Here is a 7,146-nt window from a genome sequence, read left to right on the forward strand (position 1 = left end):
TTACTGTTTGTCAATTACTGTTTTTTGGTCACCCACCATGATCTCACCTGAAAGTTTTCTTATGCCGCATAAAGTGATACATGTCAACATTTTCTGGGAATCCATGTGACTGCACTGACCTTACACCCATTGCTGGATTCCTGTTTATATGGTATATACTACATGTTATACAGAGCAGTATATTTTTTCTACTTAGATAGGCTGTAATTAAACCTTGGCTTAACCAAGCATTGATTTCAGCCCTACTTTGGTGGAGGTCATTTATAAAACAACGTTTATGAAGCACATTTTTGAACAGCGTGGTGCCTATTTTGACAAGCGATCTATATGCTGGTTCTGAATCCCTTTTTTAATAACTCTTGCAGGTTCACGATCCTGGGCTTTACAAATATAGCATTATAGTTACATTTCCCTAAAAAAAAAAAAAATTCTGCTCTTTGCCATAATGACAAGAGGTGAGAAAGAAATTAGGAAGGATACATGGTTCCATGGTGCCTATTTGGGGTGTGATGGTGATGAAAGATTAAATATATTAAAAAAGGAAAATCCAAAATTATGACTATTTCAAAATGCATTTTTGCTATTTTAATACTGTATTGAGTGTAATTAACATGTAAATATAATATGGCATTGAGTTAACTGAAATCAGGTGTCCCCAGAAAATGAACATAGTCTTCTCATTCTTCTTCATTTTCTCGTTTTATACAGTTTCTCGATGTAACACTGGTAAGATTAGAGATAAGTGTAGCAGTCTTCTCAGTCTGTAATCTAGTAAACTCTGTTCTATTTGCACCATCATTTACTGGGAACCTTAGTTCTCAACTCCACCTGTACAGACTTCAAGAAGACACCTCATCTGGAGCCTGGTGTTTGAGAGACATAGCCACAGAAGGGGGTGGTGACATAGTTACTCCAGATGACTGTAATTTGGAAATTAGGGGGAAGATTTATCAATACTGGTGTAAAGGAAAATTGTCTTAGTTGCCCATAGCAACCATGAGAATTTAGCTTTTATTTTCCAAAGGAGCTCTGAAAAATGAAAGGTGGAATCTAATTGGTTGCTATGATGAACCAAGACAGTTTTCCTTTACACCAGTTTTAAAAAAGTTTTTTCCAGATCAACAGGGGTACAAACAGATCATCGGCATGATTGCTTAAAATTTTAATACTGGGCTGTTGTGCTTTTAAACTGTTTTTGCATCTTTCATTTAGCACATTAACTATTGGGATGGGAAAACTGATTAGGTTCTCCGAGTAGATATTAAGAAGGATGTAAAAGGATATAATGCTGTGACTATCAGTCTAGTGTTTCTGATAGATACAATTTGTGGGCACATGTTCTTCTCATCTTCTCATCCCTCCTCAAATTTTGAACCTCTGGCTCTTATGAGGGATGATTGGTTTATAAATGACCCCCCATCATAAAGTTGTGGCAATTAACATAGTTAATTATCATTTTAGTCCTTATACATAACTCACTCTATAATAACTCAGATTATTTTAGTGAAATATAATGAATTTTTCACCACTATAATGTTGACATGGACAATGAGTGCCATCATGGGCACACACCATATTAATCCAGTATATTTTAGAGGAATTTGTGCCCAGTTTGTTAAAACACTGGAAACAGAAGAATCTCAGGATATTTGCTGTGTAACATCTTAATGTCTTTTATTTAAAAGTACACTTACCCCTTTGAGCATTGTTATTACACTGCATGGGAACTGAAGTTATATTTACATAGAATGCATATATGCATATAATTTATCTATGTATTTTATGTTGTGCTTGCTATTGTGACAGCATGCCTTGTCATATTTTTTGTCTAACATTTTAGACGTAAACTCCAAATGCAATGCTAGCACAATTAGTTATATACCCTTTACTTTATACATATTTCATTACTAAGGAAACCATTCAGTAGGTAGCATGGTACAATCACATATGCTTTATAGCACAATATATCGACTTACCAATTTGTTTTTATCAAAAAGCAAACATTGTCCACATTTATTTCAAACTATTCACATTTACTCACCAAAAATATACATTTTTTTAGACTGATGAGTAAGCTGCATCAATTTCTGAATTGTTACTATAATTTACTTTTTATCAAATCTAGCTATTTCTAAAATGAAGATAATATATATTTTTTCTAAGCCACATTTATATCACTTAGATCCAATACAATTAGTGTTCTCTGTTGTAAAAGTGACAAGTCTAATTTAGATTTGGCGGCTAAATGTTCTCCAATTGTCTTTTTTATAATACATTTTTAAAGGTGTGTTCCAACATGACATAAGATGTAATTTGTCTTAGCATTATTTTATAGTTTACTTTTCATGCCATTTACTTTTAAAACCGCAGTATGTACATTTTGGTACAGGAAATTCTCCGGGCTCCTCGGGATAGGTCTTTAAAATCCAATCTGTGGGGATCCGACATATGGAACCGCCACCAATCAACTGTTCCCTGTAGCTGCTAGCGCCACTTTGAACACTTTGATGGGTTCAAATGCATAGGAGCTGATCTACATGCCATATGTGGGATGCTGCTTGTTTGTATGAACTGTTATTTTTTCTTTTCATAGATTCCATATGAATCTTTAAACAAATCATAACATGCAGAAACATAATGTAAAGCAGTAATGGACCTAGGTGCACAACATTGCTGTGTACGTGGGGCATTCGTTTTTAAAACATTTTGGCTCACAGGTAAAAATGCAATTAAATGGTTCAATAAAGACACATATACCGTATAATCCCCCTGGACCATGGCTGGACCTGTAAAGGGAAGCTTACTTACCTGCTCCCCAGCGCTAGGTCCCTGGCTCCTTCTCATATGAGCCTGCAATGCTCTGCTGCACTCACTTGCTGAAAACATCCAGTTTAACGCCAATCACTGGCTGCAGTGATCACCAGAACACAATGTGTCACTGCTGCAGCCAATGACTGGCTGCACGTGGCGCCAAACTGGATGTTTTCAAAGACAGAGCCCAGTGGAGCACTGCAGGCTGAGAGGAGAAGATGCCAGCGCAGGGAAGCAGGTAGGTAAGCTTGCTTTTACAGGTCCAGACAAGTGGGGGGATTTGCCAAACTACTCTCCCCCCGTTCTTGCACAACCCCTTTAAGCACAACGCAGCCTTATTACGTGCAGCTATTGAGGGCAATCCTCCTGGAATTGTGTTTACCTTCAGTTTCTAGAACAGGAAGTAGCTATCTATCACATACCATCGCCCACCATATTAGCTGTGATTAATCTATTTTCTTCATCCAGAAATCTAGAGGATAGGTTCCCCTCTTTCAGATAAAAGAAACCCTCCTCCCTATCTCAGTGCAGAGACATGCTTATGGCGCTAGAGATATACCACACAGACCACATTGTTACCTCTAATAGCCTTCTCGGTTACAATGTTTTTATTTTTAATGAAGTTAAAAAAAAGTCATGCTGGACATCAGTGAGTAATTTGCCTCTGCTTTTGTTTTCAGTTTCAATAGAAATCAATGACTGTAAGCCTGTGACTTGTATGCTTGAAAGGAAACATGGTGGGTATTTGTAATGAATGTAGTGGTTTTACTGTACACCCTCATATATTTTTTTTTAAGTTATATAATAAATCTGGTAACTCCTGTAAACTACCTAAAATAAAATGAATGAATAGTCACACATTTTTCTTCCCTGCTACTTTGAGCACTTTTGCTTTGGTCCTCCTGCTGTTGACGTTATCTTCTTGACTGTTGTGTTGGCATTCCATGCACAGGGCACTACTGCAGCCATGCGCTGGCTTTAGCCGTACACAGGACATCTCTGCTGAGGCCAGTGATTGGCTACCATAGTGGCCTGTAAGCACAGAACGTCACTGCTGCAGCCAGAAAAACAAAGAGCAGAAGTGAGGGCAGACGAGATAACTAGCAGAGGAGAAAAAAGTCAGTGAGCATACATTCATTTGTTATTTTAGGTTTGCAGAGATACCCCAAATTTTTATATAACTCGGACAAAGCCTTTAATTCTTTGGAAATATACTTGTTCGTACTAGCATCATTGACTCCATTTATAATACAGCTGGGACAGCAACTTTTTAAAGTAACCTAATGAAGCCTTGCCTTCCAGTCCATCAGGTATCCATGAGGGTTCCGTTATTGTTTTACTTCTCATTTTACTATCAAAAAGAACCTGACACAAAGTGAATAATGCAAGTGTGACCAAAACTTTAAAGATGGTGGTGGATGGGTAGGGTAACATAAAGGAAAGCTACTTCCAATGAGGTCATTGATATTATAGATATATCTGGCTTCTGAACAGGGGTGTAACCTTGGGGGGTGCAAAGGTAGAAGTCACATCCTGGCTTTCGTCCTTAAGAGGGCCCCAAAAAAACATCTGCCACATAGGAAGACAACAGTATTATAGATCACCACATTGCTTCAGATGGAGACCCTGGTGCAGATATTGCCCTGAAACCTCAAGTTATTTCTCTGCATTTGGACCTATATTGAGAAGTATGCGGAATGCTTATTGACTATTGCATGCACAAACATACGGCTGCCAGATGTATCTTTATGTAGATATTACAAGGAGCCAGGAAACAACAAACATTATTTGCATAATTCCAGAGGTAATTTTTTTCAAATCAAGAATACTCCAAGCAAGAAACTAAAAAACAAAGCCTATATCCATACTATTCTGGATAATTCATTGATTCTAATTAACAGCCTAGTAATTTCTGAGTTTCAGTATTTCCTCCTTAGCCAGTACATTATGACTGCTGCAAGTGTAACATGTAAGTGTAACATGTATTTGTACAATGCAGTAATTCATTGTCATGTCTACCACCGTCATGTTGGATTGCACCTTTAACAAATGCTTAATGTTATTTCTTCTGATTTGTTTCCATTATGGTGATAGATAAGAGATATGTTGATGTGTTGCAGAAGACAAAGAAGTTGTCAGTTATGGATGCAGAGTTTTGCGTTGTTTTGCAGGATAACACTGATTTTGTTAACTCATTAACTGTTTTTTTCCCTGTTTTACTTGCTTATAAAATGTTCATTTTATCATATATTTTTCAGTATGTTTTGGCTTTCAAAAAAATATAACTATTTAACAGTTGAATGACTTTTTTTTTATTAAACTGTATATAAAATTGTTGGTGGTTTTGTTGTCGTACATGATACATGTAAGGTACAACCTCTCAGATAGCGCTGTTCGCCTTTCAGAGATCCAGCTTGGGAGCTTTTAGCAGAATACTTAATGGAAATTGTATGCAAAAACACTCTTTTAAGAGTCTGTGGTCTTGATGACATGATCTGTGACAAGATGGTCAGTGGGTCATCTGTGAACATGTCCATGGTGTGTGTGTCTGTTTTTTGCACTCCATGTATCATCCATATTCCATGGACATGCTAGGCTAAAAATGTATTTGCATGTTTCCAGGACTGAACATGGATGTAGACCACAGACGGCACAAAAAGAAGAAAAAAGCTCTACAGAGACCGTTTTTTTTTCTCTTGTACATAGTACTCCCTGTGTGGTCTTAATTGTTTATTTATACTTATTATTTCCAACTATAGGGGTCATTTATCAAACAGAAATACGCCTAAATTAGGAGTATTTCTGGCCCTCTTCGGTGCAAATTTCATTTGCGCCGCAATCTGTGACTTCTCCCCGCTCATGCCAGTTCTATGCCCGTTTTAGAAGTGGCGGAGAATCAGTTGAAGTTATATAGAAGCCGACGCCTCTTCATAAGTTTGGAGGATCCACTGCCAGGTATAGGGGTTATTAAGAACTGTCTTAATATAGGTGCCCCTATAGTCTTATTATGTTCACCTAAGCCTCATCCCATGATTGTATTTTTCATCAGCTGACTGGTTAGAGAAGATGGGCTAGACATAAACCCATGCTGATACTGCAGTGTAAGGTTATTTTCATTGAGATACTTCTTGGAAATCCTTAAGCTGGGCAATATTGCCTATAATATATAGGCTAAGTTTATCTACCTAGTTTTAAATACTGTATAAGCACCCCATTTGCTATGTGTTGGATCCTTGGAATGGACCCCAGCATTCACATTATTTCATTCCTTCAGAACTCTGGGGTGAATGGCATCTGGACTTAATCTGGATGTATCTAATATTATGTAGGCACCCCTTTTGCCTCATCCATAACAGTTCATCAAGACACAGTCTACACAAGATGTCTGAAGGTGTTATCATATGTTTTCTGGCACCAGCATGTTAGCTTTATATCTTTTAAGCACTGTAAAGGCCCCATTATAGAGGCTTATGACTGAGGAAAAGGAGCATTCCTATTGTAAAGGTGTCACTGATTACCTAATCAACAAACAAATGCTCATTCATCTGGTGAAAGTACAGTCCTGATCAAAAGTTTAAGACCACTTGAAAAATGGCAAAAAGTCATATTTAGCATGGCTGGATCTTAACAAGGTTCCAAGTAGAGCTTCAATATGTAACAAGAAGAAATGGGAGCATTCAATTTAATGAAAACAACAAATAAACTGAAACTGGCTGTTTTTAAATTGATCAAAAGTCTAGGACCATGTGCCTTTAAAAGGCCAAATCTCTGCAAAGATGTGGATTCATTGTCATTTGCTGTCAGGTATTCACACATTGTGATGGCAAAGGCAAAAAAACTTTCACTTTTTGAATGTGGTCGGGTTGTTGAACTACATAAGCAGGGTCTCTCACAGCGCGCCATCACTGTTAAGGTGGGACGCAGTAAGACAGTCATTTGGAATTTCTTAAATTCTTAAAGATCCTGGGGGTTATGGAACAAAAAAGTCAAGTGGAAGACCAAAAAAAATTTCATCAGCACTGAGCCGGAGGATCCAATTGGCTGTCCGTCAAGACACTGAACAATCCTCAACCCAAATTGAGGCCCTTACTAGTGCTGACTGCAGCCCCATAACCATCAGACGGCATCTGAGACTGAAGGGCTTCAAAAACAAAAAACTTCTTCAAAGACCTCGTCTCCTTGAACGCCACAGAACTGCTCATTTGGACTTTGCAAGAGAGCACCAAACATTTTTATTCTCTACTGTAATGTAACCTTGATGGTCCTGATGGTTTCCAACGTTACTGGCATGACCAGCAGATCCTACCTGAGATGTTTTCTACATGCCACAGTGGA

This window comes from Bufo gargarizans, chromosome 3 (assembly GCF_014858855.1).
Source record: "Bufo gargarizans isolate SCDJY-AF-19 chromosome 3, ASM1485885v1, whole genome shotgun sequence".
Lineage (NCBI taxonomy): Eukaryota > Metazoa > Chordata > Amphibia > Anura > Bufonidae > Bufo > Bufo gargarizans.